We start from the raw sequence: 13,276 nt of genomic DNA, 5'->3' as shown, positions 1-13,276 counted from the left end.
GTGGGTGACTTTTTGAAAGTAGATTGCCAAGCCTTTCTTCTGAGCTTCCTCTAGGTGGACTCAAACCGTAACCTTTTGGTTATCAGCTGAGTGCTTTAGCCCTTTAGCAAACTTAGAGTATTGTTCACTATTTCTTCTACTTTTCCAAGTCTGAAAATTCTCATGATAAAATGTTGTGCGGGGAGGGGGTGGATTTTGGTAAGACTATACACTCCTATGGAAACCCTGGTGACGTAGTGGTTAAGTGTTACGGCTGCTAACCAAAGGGTCAGCAGTTCGAATCTGCCAGGCGCTCCTTGGAAACTCTATGGGGCAGTTCTACTCTGTCCTATAGAGTTGCTATGAGTTGGAATCAACTCATGGCAATAGGTTTATATGCTCCTATTGAACAGATGAGAAAGTAGGAGCTGCAGGGGAAGTGACTTGTTCCTGGTTCGGTTCATCTGTGACTCAGCAGCTAGTGACGGGACACCTGGGTGTACTGGGTTAGTCCACACCCATTGTAGGAGCCCTGGTGGGGTAGTGGTTAAGCGCTTGGCTGCTAACCAAAAGGTTGGTGGTTTGAACCCACCAGCCACTGCGTGGGAGAAAGACTTGGCAGTCTGCTTCTGTAAGGATTAACCCGTTGTTGTTGAGCTGATTCTGACTCATAGCAACCTTATAGGAGAGAGTAGAACTGCCCAAGGAAGACGACTGCATCTTTCTGTCACGTCTCTCTATAAAGATTACCGCCTAGAGTGTGTCATCCCCAAAGGATAGCAAGTGTTCCCCAGGTAGGCCCATCTTTGACTCCTCCAATGGCCTTTGGCAAGAGCCTTGGCTGCCTCTGACCATGGGGCATTTCTCTGACCTCAGCCACTGCTTCCAGAGAGTGCAGATGTTAAATTCTGGAGCTTGGAGGTGCCTTAAAGAATACCAGGTGCCAGAGCAGGAGGCCATTTGTGCCGTCTCTCAGGACTCTCTTCTGCTGAGGCTGCCATGGCTAAGTTTGGGGCTGGCCTTTTGTTTCCCTCCTCCACACCCAGCCAGGCCTGTCTCAAGTAGCATGGCCTCAAGACCATCTCCCAAATAGGTCAGGTGTGTGTTTGTGACATTGTTTATCTCCTTGTTCAGCAAACTTTTCTTGACTACCAAGTGCCAAACAGCATAAGGCACCAGAGTTGGGGCCTGCCACGTGGCTACAGCTAAGGGGGGAAACTGAGGCTGAGTGTCCCTAATCAGTTGTCAGCTGCATTTCCATCCAAGGATAAGAACCAGAGTGGTCTTGGGTCACTACTATCCCTGGCATGTATTTGTTGTTGTTAGCTGCCATCAGTCAGCCCTGACTCATGGTACCCCATGTGATGCAAATGTAGGATTGCTCCATAGGGCTTTCTTGGCTGGAACTGAACAGAAGCAGATTCCCAGGACTTTTCTTCCACAGTACCACTGGGTGCGTTCAAACCACCAACCTTTAGGTTAGCAGCCGATTGAAAACCGCTTATGCCACCCAGGCTCATTGTCATATACTACATACTGAAAAAAAACTTCCTGTATGAATGAATACACTCAGACAAAGTCACCCCCAATTCCTTGTCTCTGAATTTTCATCCAGTCAGACCCCAGACTGAGTCCCCTGGGCTGGCAGCTACAACAGACACAAAAGTACCACCTATGTTGGGCCCATCGAAGTCTTCAGACTGGGGTGGAATCCCACTTTCTGGTTTTGTGACCTTGACAAAACACTACTCCCCTCTGAGCCTATTTAGTTTTCTACCCTGTAAGATGAGGGTAGGAACCCTGGTGGTACAGTGGTTAAGCACTTGGCTGCTAACCAAAAGGTCTACAGTTTGATCCCACCAGCAGCTCTGCGGGAGAAGATGTGGCAGTCTGCTCCTGTAAAAATTAGTCTTGGAAACCCTATGGGGCAGTTCTACCGTCACATGGGGCCGCTATGAGTCAGAATTTACTTGAGGGCACACAAGATGGAGTAGCTAAAAGTCTCTTCCTGGTGGCAGCTCTGAGAGTTAGAAACATCCTGCTGAGCACACAGTTAACTGTCAAGGTGTGGCTCAGTCACTCATGAGGAATGGAAGTGCAGTCTGGAAAGGGCAGGCTACACAAAGGCAAAATGTATGCCAATGTCTGTCGCTCTTCCCCGCGGTGCGGTTCCATGTGCCTTTAGTGGGCTGTGGATGACAACTTAGATTTACTGCTTGCTCTCTGGTACAAACCCGTCATATGTTCATTTCTGGAACTAATAAAGTTTCCTTTTTAATCATCAATAATAGTCAACACTTACCTGGCACTTCCAGTCACGTACTGCTCTGATAACTCATTTCCTAATGATCCTAGGACCACCCCCATTTTAGAGACCAGGAAATGGAGGCACAGAGAGGTAAAGTAATCTGCCCAAGGTCACACAGCAAGGAAGTGGCAGAGGCGGGATGTAATTCTGGGGCATACTGGTTGAAATCATGGCCCTTAACCTCTGTGCCCACTCATTGAATTTTAAATTGAAAAACAAAAAACGTATTTAAGTAAATATTATGAGGTGGTGCCGCAGCAACTAAAGCCTGTAGCTGCCAATCTAAAGGTCATTTGGAACCCACAAGCCGCCTAGCAGGAGAAAGATGTGGCAGTTTGCTTCCGTAAGATTAAACCAAACCGAAACTGTTACTGTGGAGTCCATTCCAACTCACAGCGACCCTATAGGACAGAGAACTGCCCCATAGGATTTCCAAGGCTGTAATCTTTACGGAAGGAGACTGCCACATCTTTCCACCGTGGAGAGGCTGATGGGCGAACCACCAACCTTTCAGTCAGCGGCCGAGCGCTTTACCACTGTGATACCAGGGCTCCTCTTGGAAACCGTATCCTACCCCTTCCTATGAGGTCGCTACTCGGAATCGACGCGAAGGCAATGGGTTTTAATGGGATCACCATAAATGTTAAAGCTTACAAAACACGTTTGTCTCAACCACTCATTTATGCAACACACGTTTACTGAACACCTACTGTGTGCATGGAGGACACTGGGGAGACAGAAGAGTACAAGATACCAGAGTATCTGTTCCCCTGGCCTGTGCGCGCCCCGGGAGGGCAGCTGGGGGCTGTCTATGTCACCTCTGGGTCCCCACCAAGGCTACCCCGAGTGAATCCCTGGATTCCGGTATCCCGCCCGCGAGGCGTTCGCGGCCTGGCGGGGTGGAAAAGGCGCACCAGAGCCGAGGCGTCCCGGGGCTGCTGAGAATTTCATCGCCTCGGCCAAGAAGCCTCGGGAGATTGCGAGACGAGACCGACTCGCGTCCCCGGCGCCTAGACCCCTGGAGTGAGTGCTCAGGGCGCGTCCGGGACCCCGGCCTGTCGCCCCGAAGTCCGCACTCTTTCAGCCTCCGTTTCCCTGCTCCTCGGCGCTCCCGCCTCCGGGGCCTCCTCCTCCCCTATCCTCGACCCCTGCCACCTTTCCGAGCCACCACGGATCCCACAAGGAGGGTCCTCCCGCCCGCTGCGGATTTCCGCAGCCGTCCTCGGCCCAGGGCTCCAGGTTGCCCGCAAACTCTGCGGGAACCTGGGAAGAAAGCACTAACTCCCTCCCCCACCCGGGGCCGGGCTGGGGGCGGGGCTGGCGCCGAGACGCAAGGCGTGCGCGGCCCCCCATTGGCTGCCGGGCCCGCCGCTCGGCGGGGGGCGGGGCTCCCGGGAGCCCATCCCCCGGCGAGGGCGGAGGGACGAGGAGGAGGAGGAGGAAGGAGGAGGGGGGCGGAACATAAAACCTGCAAGGCTGGTGTTTTTTTTTTCCTTTTGCATTTCATTAAATTTTTTTTTTTTTTTTTTGCCGACCCGCGGGGTCCTCGGCGGCGCGGCGCGGATCGGGCGGGCGGGCGGCGGCGCGGGGCGGCGGGCCGGCTGCCGCTGCCGCGCGGGCCGCCATGCGATCAGGCAGTGCGCTGACCGGCCCGGCCGGCCGGCCCCTTCTGGGTCCTCCCTGTGCAGCCCGTGCGGGGCCGTCCCGGAGACCCCGCGCCGACGGCTGCTCAAACATCAGGGTGAGTTTCTCACAATGTAGCAATTTCTCTTTAAATCTCTTAACTCTCTGTACCTGCGAGTCGGGGCTGTGACAGGGCGCCGAAGCGAGGGGGGAGTGGGGCTGGGCGGCGAGGGGGTGTACGTGGGGGGGGGAGCCGGAGCCGGGGCCGAACCCACCCCCCCGACACACACACACTCAGCCCCCCAGCCGGGGCGCAGCGCCCGCCGCCTCCTTCGCTGCGCGGCGCCCACCGCCGCCGCCAGCCCGGCCCCCCCGCCGCTCCCACCAGCACCGCCGCCCCGATCCTGCGGGGACCCCCCCCGCCCCCGGCGCCCCTGCCCCAGGCCGGCGTCCGCTGTCTCCCCGGCCCTCCCGCCGGCTGCCGCCGATACAATGGGGCGGACGAGAGACGGGAGCTAACGTTCCACGGGGGGAGGGGCGGGGGACCCCCCCCCGCGCCCCGGGGCTCCTTCCCCTCTCGCTGCTCCCCGCCTTTCGGGGAGGAAGAGGGCAATGGGGCAGCGGGTGGTGCTTTCCCAAGCCTTCAACTCCCCCTCTACCCCGTCCCCCCGCGGTCCCCCGAAATCCCTCTCGGGGGTCCCGGGGGTGCCGGGGACGAGCTGGGGAGGGAAGGATGGGCAAGGAGGCCACTGGGTCTCTCCCCGCCACCACCGCCCCTAGACAATGAAAGGAGTTGACTGAGCCCCCCACCCCAGCAATGGAAGGAGTTGACTTGTCTTCTCCAAACCTTACCCCCTCTAAGCTGGCAGATTCTGTAGGGGGCCGGCACGGGTGGAGGGGGGGAGGGCGTGAGCCTTACCCCTGTCACCTCCCGAAGTCTGATGCGGCCCCCCATGTCCACCCCCTCTGCTTGGGAAGGGGGGGGCACCAGGCCCAGCCCGGGCACCGCGCTCGGGGGTTGACCTTTAGACAAAGGCAGCTCTTTCCCTGGGGTGAGCCGGCCGAGCCGGGCCCCTGCGGAGGGCGGCCGGCCCGGGCACCCGGAGGGAGGGATGCAGCCAGAGGGCGGAGGGATGCAGCCATCTGGTTTCTCCATCCCTGGCCGTCCCTCGGCTGCCGCCCTGGGTCCTGTCACGGGCGGCCGCGGGGACACAAGGGCTGAGGGGCTGCCCAGGCCTTGCTTGGGAGCCCGAGAAGGGTGCGGGTTCGGGCTCCGGCCCTGATTGGAAGACTCGGCGGCTGCCTCCTCTCCGCGCCCCTTTGTTTTGCTTTGTGGTTGTGAGCAGCTGAACTTCCCCGGAGGTGGGGTCAGAGGCCTCTGTGTCAGCTCTCACCCGGAGGCCAGGGTGACAGGTCCCAGCCTTCTGATATCGCCAGCCTGTGGGCTGCAGTCCATGTCCAGCCCTGGGTCCAGCAATCACCCTCTTTGGTCCCCTGCCCCCCAATAATGTAATAAAAATCTGGGGATGTGTTGAGTGGTTGCGTTTCTCTTCTGCCTCCTTTTTGAGGACTTGTCAGGGAGACAGTTGGTGGAAGCACCTAAGACTCCCAGGCCTGTGATGTAGGATAAGCTCTTTGTGCTTTCAACCTCTCCTCTCACCTAGGGGTGGGTAGCAGAGGGGGACTCAGCTCTGACCTACCCCTTGGTGTTGGGAAAACAGAGAAGCCAGACAGCTCAGAAACCCTCCCCCTTCCCAGGTACCCACCAGTGGGACCTAGGGGCTTGTTTACTTACCCCATCCTCCCACATGGCTCCCCCACTCCCAGAGGCTGGAAATAACATCTCCCTACCCAGGGAGTATTATGGATTGACTACTGCTAAGTGCATTACACCCTGGCCCTAACCCCAGGAGGAAGTAGGGACAGTTTTTATTTCCATTTTCCAGACCGATTAATGGAGGCTCAGAGACGTTAAGTGGCTTGCTCAGGGTTACACAGCCCTGGGTCACAAAGAGCCACAACTCATCAGTATCCAGAGTTTCTCAGCTCAAAACTGTTAGGCATTCCTGTCCTTCACTTTGGCCCCTTGACTTAAGTTGAAATGTAGATAATATCCCTGGGTCTCAAATGTAGTTAATATCCCTGCCCCCACCACTTAAACCATTGTCTGGGTTCCCTTGCCCCCCCCCCCACCACCGCCAGCTGGTTCGGGGACGGGTGAAGAGCACCTGGATGCTGGGCAGAGGTGAGGGCCATTTCCCTTGTAGCAGGAGCTGAGAGGTGTGAGTCAGGGGAGGGGGAACCCCAGGCCTGGCTGGATGGGTAGCTGGGGGCTTGGAGACACCAGGGAGCCAGGCTCACACTTGTCGTCCCCCTTTACTACCTGGGTTGGGGCTTGGCCCACTTGCTACCACTCAACTCTGCTGAGACAGAAGCTGAGTTGTTTGGGACCTTTGTCTTTATTGTCACTACTCTGCACAGTGACCCGCCCTGCCCTGTGACCTCCTGTGGCTCCCTGGTACAGCTGGCTGAAAACTTTCCCCATCCATTCTCCCCTTTGCCTGGGTCACAAACCTGCTGTCACCTTAGTCACACCTAAAGCTTGGAAACCTGTTCTGTTGTGTACCAGTGTTGATGTTGTTGTTTGGTGCTGTTGAATCAATTCTTGACTCTTGGGTTTTTTTTTTTTCCTGGGTATGTGGCAGAGTAGAACTGTCCAATTGGATTTCCTAGGCTATGATCTTTACAGGAACAGATTGCCAGGTATTTCTCCCGTGGAGCACGGGGTGGGTTCAAACTGCCAACCATTCTGTTAGCAGCTGCGCGCTTTAACCATTGCACCACGAGGGCTCCTTCCTCTGTCACCTTAGGCACGTAATTTAACTTGCTGTCCTCAGTTTCCTCATCTGCAAAATGGGGATAATTATAACTCCTTTAGCTGACCTCTCAAGGTGGGTGAAAGTATTATCCAAACGTGTTAATTATATTTATCATTCAGTGAATAGGACATTGAGCGCCTGGAGGAGTGGAGGAGGAATGTTGGGTGCGGGGCATGTAAAGCTGAGTGGCAAAGGCGTCCTCCCTAGAGGATTTCCCTGTAGCGGGGAAGATGGCCTGTCAGTAAACAATCCCGATCCAGTGCCTGCCAGACAGGGACCCTGCTTCTGCAGTACTTACAGGTGTTCCCTGGGTATTTATTGAATAAACATTTCACTGTGAGGACAGGGTGGGGACTAAGGGAGTGCTTGGGGAGGCCCAACTCACCCAGCAAAGGAGGTGATACAGGTGACCTTGCCATTTTGCATTGGCCACTTCATAGTGCATGCAGTTTTTGATCAGCTGCTAACCTAAAGGTTGTGGGTTTGAACCCACCCGGTGGTGCCACAGAAGAAAGGCCTGGCGATCCTATAAAGATTGTTTTTGTTGGGTGCCGTCGAGTCAATTTTCGACTCATAGCGGCCCCATGTGATAGAGTAGAACTGTCCCATTGGGTTCCCTGGAGCCCTGGTGGTGCAGTGGTTAAGTGCTCGGCTGCTAACCAAAAGGTTGGCAGTTCAAATCCACCAACCACTCCAAGGGAGAAAGATGTGGCAGTCTGCTTTCGTAAAGATTACAGCCTTGGAAACCCTAGGGGGCAGTTCTACTCTATCCTACAGGGTTACTATGAGTTGGAATCAACTCAATGGCAACAGCTTTGGGTTTTTCTTTATAGGGTTTCCTAGGCTGTAATCTTCATGGGAGTGAATCACCTGGTCTTTCTCCCTCGGAGCTGCTGGGTGGGTTTGAACCACCAACCTTTCAGTTAGCAGTCGAGTGCTTAACCATTATGCTACCAGGTCTCCTTCCATAAAGCTTATAGCCAAGAAAACTCTATGGAGCAGTTCTGCTCTGTAACACGTGGGGTTGCCAAAAGTTGGAATCGACTCAACAGTGGTGGTGCCATTTTACAGATTCGGAAACTGAGGCCAGGGGAAGCCCTGAGTCCCTCGTCAAGTTCCATGGCTGAGCTGCGACTTCAACTCAGACTATAGAGGCTGGAGCAAGAAGGGGCAGGAGCTCTATCTGTCAGCAGAACTAGGGAGACAGTACCTCCTGTGGGCTCTGATCCCAGGGGCTGTGAAGGGGCCCCTGCCCCACCAGCCTCCATCCTCAATGTGCAATTATCTTTGTGGGGTGTCCTGGGAGCACGGGGTCTCCCAGGTTCCTGGGGGCTATCTTTGAGCCCCAGGTCCAGCCCCTGGTAGAGCTCCCGCCAGCCTTCCCAGCTCTCCCCCGGGGCTGCCTTGACTCCTAGTCTCAAGAATGCCGAGGGCTGGTAGGGGGAAGTTAATTGGAAACAGGAAAACATGGCATTCCTTTCCAGGCGGCCTGGGCTCGGAAAGCAGTGAGGGGCGGCTCGGGGGCGGGTACATGGTTATCTTGCCCTAGTAATGTCTTCTGGGTCTTCCCCCCCACCCACCTGGCACCCTCTGTCTTAATGGAAACAGCAACAGTTACCTGACCTTCACGTACAATATGTCAACTGTCCCCCCATCAGAATAAGTTGCCCCCTACTTGTTCCCACAATGATATCCAAGTTTGTCTCTTCTCTTTGGGGCCAGAGGACTTGCCTGAGTCAACTTCCCAGCATGGATGCAGTATAGCAGAGATACCTGGGAAATGGTGGGTTAATTGTCCCCAGGGGTCCTCCTTCATTCTTTCCCTAGGAGTCTCCCCTGCTTCAAGTACCACCATTAGAGTTTTGTCCCAGTGGACTGATGCCTTTGTGTCTCCATGAAATGCAAGTTCTCCCAGTGGGGAGAGTTTTTGGAGGCATTTCTACTTTGGTGACAATTAGTTTTGTGGAGGAGTGTGTGTATTTGTTGGGGAGCTGTTGGCAGAGGAAGCTCGTTTCTTTAATTGTTCCCAATTAAACTTCCTGAGGGCTTACTGTGTGCCAGGGCCCTGGGGGGATGGTGATGAGGTTGGGATACAGCCCCAAACTAAGCCATTTGCCAAGGAGTCGACTCTAACTCGTGGCAACCCCATATCTGTCAGAGTAGAACTGTGTTCCCTATGGTTTCCAACCTTTTAGAAGCAGATTGCCAGGCCTTTCTTCCAAGGTGTCTCTGGGTGGGTTCAAACCACCAACCTTTTGGTTTAGTAGTGGAGTGCTTAACCATTTGCCCCACCCAGGAGCTCCTGGCACCCAGCCCAGAAGGATGAAGATAGAGATAAGTATTGTCATCAAGGGCTGTGGGATTGATTATTTCTGTCTAGGTGGTCTGCGAAGGCTCCAAGGAGGAAGCTACTTCTTTCTCTCTCTCTTTTTTTCCTAAGTGATGCACACATGTGGGACAAATTCAGAATACCAGAGAAAATAAGACTGCCCCCATGCCTGGTCCTGCAGCTCTCCTCCCCAGAGGCAGCGCCTCGATTCTGATGTTCTGTGCACGTTTATATGCATTAGCTGTCATGAAGTTGCCCCTGACTCCCAGCAACCCGGTGCACAAAGGAACAAAATGCTGCCTGGTCCTGCAGCAGCCCCATGATCAGTTGCGGATCAGGTTACTGTGATCCATGGAGTTTGCGTTGGCTGATTTTCAGAAATAGACTGTCAGGCTTTTCCTCGTAGTCTGTCTTAGTCTAGAAGCTCCGATGCAACCTGTTTAACACCCTAGCAACACACAGGCCTCCACTGACAGATGATGGTGGCCATGAATGAAGCGCATTGGCCAAGAATCGAACCTGGGTCTCCCACATGGAGGGCCAGCATTCTGTCACTGAACCACCACTGTATCTTTAAAAAAAAATTTTTTTTTTTTTTTTGCACAAATGGTAGCATGCTCTACCCATTGTTCTGCACATTGATTTTCTCACTTCATCTCCCTGGGAGATCTGACCCTATCAGTGTCCATAAGTCTGCCTCCATCTTTTTCTTGGCTGCATAGTATTCTACTGTATAGCTGAATCTTCAGACGGGCCGGGAGGGGGGTGGGGGTGTTTCTAAGTGTTTGCTTCCATGCAGAACTAGAAGGCATGTGTCCCACTTGTCTTATCATGAGACATGGGCATGCCTAGGGGATAAATTCCTAGAAGTGAGATTGCTGGATCAAGAGCCTGTGATTTGTGTCTTGGTAGCTCTTAGGAGGCCCCTTGGGAGCTGGGTCTTGAAGGAAGTTGTCCCTCCTGCTCAGTCTCATCCAACCTGTATGCCAGGCGGCATCTTGAGGTCACAGGAGTCTTTGCTCTTGGTGACCTCCTTGCCTGATCCTCCTACCTTTGGGCATGCACATGCACTTGGTGTGGAGGTCAAGAGCGTGGGTTCTGGAACCCAGTGGCTGGCTGAATGGCTGTGGGCAAGGGGTTTGCTGGCTCTAGGCCTCAGTCTTCCCCTCTGTTAAACGGGTTCATCCCAGTACCTACTTTGTAAGGTTATTGTGAGAATTAAATAACACTCATAAAGTGCTTACTTAGCCTTGCCAGTCATGGGGGTAGTTGACATTCTTTGGCAGTTCGTTCTTCTGAAGGCCCTTTCCACCCACCTGGACCATGAACCCATGCTAATGGTAGGGCCCACACCTGGGATGGAATCCTAGCTTTTCCCCCAAATTGCAGGGTGACCCTGGGCAGGTGGTTTCCTTTCTGGCTCTCAGTGTCCTTTTCTGTAAAATGGGCCCATGATACCTCCCCTAGGGTCTGCCACGAGGGCTGAATGAGGCAACTCTGTGTCACCTACCCTCGACAGAGCCGGGCATCAGGAGGCTTTCAGGAACTAGCAAATGATTCTGCTGTTATTTCCACTATTGCTACCACTCTCCCAGGGGTCCCACGCTAACTTCTCTGCTCTGAAAGGTCCCCATTGTCTTTCCATACGGCACATGAGGAACAATGTCGGCATTCTAAACTGCATGGCAGCAGAGGGCACGGAACAGGCCTTTCTGGCATCAGGCATGGCGGCATGACCCAGGACACAGGACTGCCCCACTGTGCCTCAGTTTCCCCAACTGGAAGAATGGGAATAACAGGACACCCACCACAGGCGTGCTCACAGAAGTTCAGTGCTTAACACGGCATGGGGCAGTGTAGCCACACCGAAACCAAGCCTGTTGCCGTCGAGTCAGTTCCGACTCATGGCCACCCTGCATGTTACAGAGAACTGCTCCATAGGATGTTTTTGACTGACATCTTTATGGTAGCAGATTGCCAGGCCTTTCTTCCATGGTACCGCTGGATGGATTAGAACTGACAAAGTTTAGGTTAGTAGTTGAGCACAAACTATTTGGGCCATTTAGGGACACACACACACATGCCTCTCTGTGTATGTATATATGTACATACACACATATATGTGTATGTATATATAGACATATTGCCCTCGAGTTGATTCCAGCTCATAGCGACCCTATAGACAGAGTAGAACTGCCCCACGGGGTTTCCAAGGAGTGGCAGATGAATCTGAACTGCTGACCTTTTGGTTAGCAGCTGAGCTCTTAACCACTGCAGCGCTAGGGCTCCATGTATATATCTGCATATATATGTACATGTATATATGTGTGTATGTATATATATGTATGTATGTAAGCATATATACATGTATGTTCAAACATATATGCACATATACATACATGGAGCCCTGGTGATGCAGTGGTTAAGAGCTCAGCTGCTAACCAAAAGGCGGACAGTTCAGATTCACCAGGTGCTCCTTGGAAATGCCATGGGGCAGTTCTGCTCTGTCCTATAGGGTCACTGTGAGTCGGAATTGACTCAACAGCAATGGATTGTGTTTTGTATATATACGTGTGAGTATATACCAAAAAACTCAAATCAGTCACGCCAATTCTGACTTACAGTGACCCCATGTGTGCAGAGTGGAACTGCATTCCATAGGGTTTTCTAAGCTGTGACCTTTCAAAAGCAGATTGCCAGGCCTTTCTTCTGTGGCAACACCAGGTGGGCTTGAAACACCAACGTTTAAGTTAGTAACCCAGACCATAACCCATTGCTGTCGAGTGGATTCCGGCTCACAGCAACCCTACAGCACTATAGTAGTTGAACGCAGACCATTTTCACCGCCCAGGGACCTTGGCATGTAGCAGTCGCTTGCAAAACATTAGCAGCTGTGATTATAATTATTATTATGACGTGTAGAAGCAGAGTCTCCCATGGGATCAGAGTCCCACATCCATGTTGCCTGCACCCAAAATGCTAAGCCCCCAATATTAACATTTTAAATGGCGGGTATTGTCCAAGGCAATCAGATTCCCTTTGGGCCTCAGTTTCCTCACCTGTGACTGAACCCTACTCACTGGGTCACTGTGTGGCATAAATGAGGGAAGGTGCAGAAAACGTTTAGAACAGGGCCTGGCTCAAAGACAGTGCATGGTGAAGGTTCACTTTGCTTATTATTTTAACTTTTTATCATGGCACTTTTGAAGCACACACCAAGAGTTGACAGAATAGCATAGTCAACCCCCGTGTACCCATTAGCAGCTCAGCAGTTTTCTGTTGATCTTTTTTTGTGTTACCTCCCTTCCCTCCCCTCCCCTTCCCCCACATACTCTTTTTTCTTTTTTTGTTGGGATATTCTTAGGCAAATTTCAGGTATGACATCACGTATTATTATTGTTGGAGTCTCTGGGTGGTGTAAACAGTTAACATACTCAGCTGCTAACTGAGAAGTTGGTAGTTCAAGTCCACCCAGAGACCGCAGAAGAAAGACCTGGTGATCTGCTCCTGTAAAGGTGAGAACCAAAAAAACCCTGTGGAACAGTTCTATTCTGTCACACATGGTGTCAGAGGAAGGGATCAGACCCCTGGAGCCCCCCTAGCCAGGCTCAGTTGCCTTCAGCCTCTCCCCTCCCCTGCCCCATCCCCTACACTTCCCCTATGAAGCACTTTCTGTGCCCAGAGGGGCTGGAGGTGGCTTGTTGACTTCTGGGTGACCCCTTCTCAACCCCTCCTCCCTCCCCATGTTTCTGACAGCCCTGGGGGCAGAATGAGGGGGGATATTCGTGGTTGTGGGACCCTTGTTAGTGAGTCCTGGGGCCCTGAGGGAGCCCCTGTTGGCCTCTGAAGCCTGGAAGCTTAAGGTGGAGGGCTGCCGAGTCCCCCAGGATGCCCAAATAGCGTAGTGGACATACCAGAGGATCAATGCTACCTCAGCATCTGTGGCCCTGGGCAGGTGGCTGCCCACAGCCCCTGTCTTACCAGGTGGTGTGACAATTCGCTGGGCTGTACCCTCCCTCTTGCCCCTCACCTGGGGCACATGACACCTCATCCATCATTATACACCCAGCGCCGCCAGTCTGAGTCTCCTGTACTCCATCCCCATGTCCACGCCTAATGTGGGCAGTGCTCATAGTAGGCGCTGAGTAGCTGCTGTTG

General features: G+C 53.4%; 1 protein-coding gene across 2 annotated transcripts in view; it reads left to right on the top strand.

Moving 5' to 3' along the window:
• The first annotated feature begins 3,896 nt into the window (after positions 1-3,896).
• The window catches only part of BICRA (BRD4 interacting chromatin remodeling complex associated protein), a 97,728-nt gene continuing 88,348 nt past the window's right edge, over positions 3,897-13,276 (top strand). For both annotated transcript variants that reach the window (XM_049902509.1, XM_049902507.1), the window contains exon 1: positions 3,897-4,028. The gene's annotated coding sequence lies outside the window, so the exon portion shown is untranslated. The remainder of the gene's footprint in view (positions 4,029-13,276) is intronic.

The sequence above is a fragment of the Elephas maximus genome, chromosome 11 (genome assembly GCF_024166365.1).
Source record: "Elephas maximus indicus isolate mEleMax1 chromosome 11, mEleMax1 primary haplotype, whole genome shotgun sequence".
NCBI lineage: Eukaryota > Metazoa > Chordata > Mammalia > Proboscidea > Elephantidae > Elephas > Elephas maximus.
Note: the sequence above shows the minus strand (reverse complement) of the source record. Positions and strands in the feature narration are given on the sequence as shown.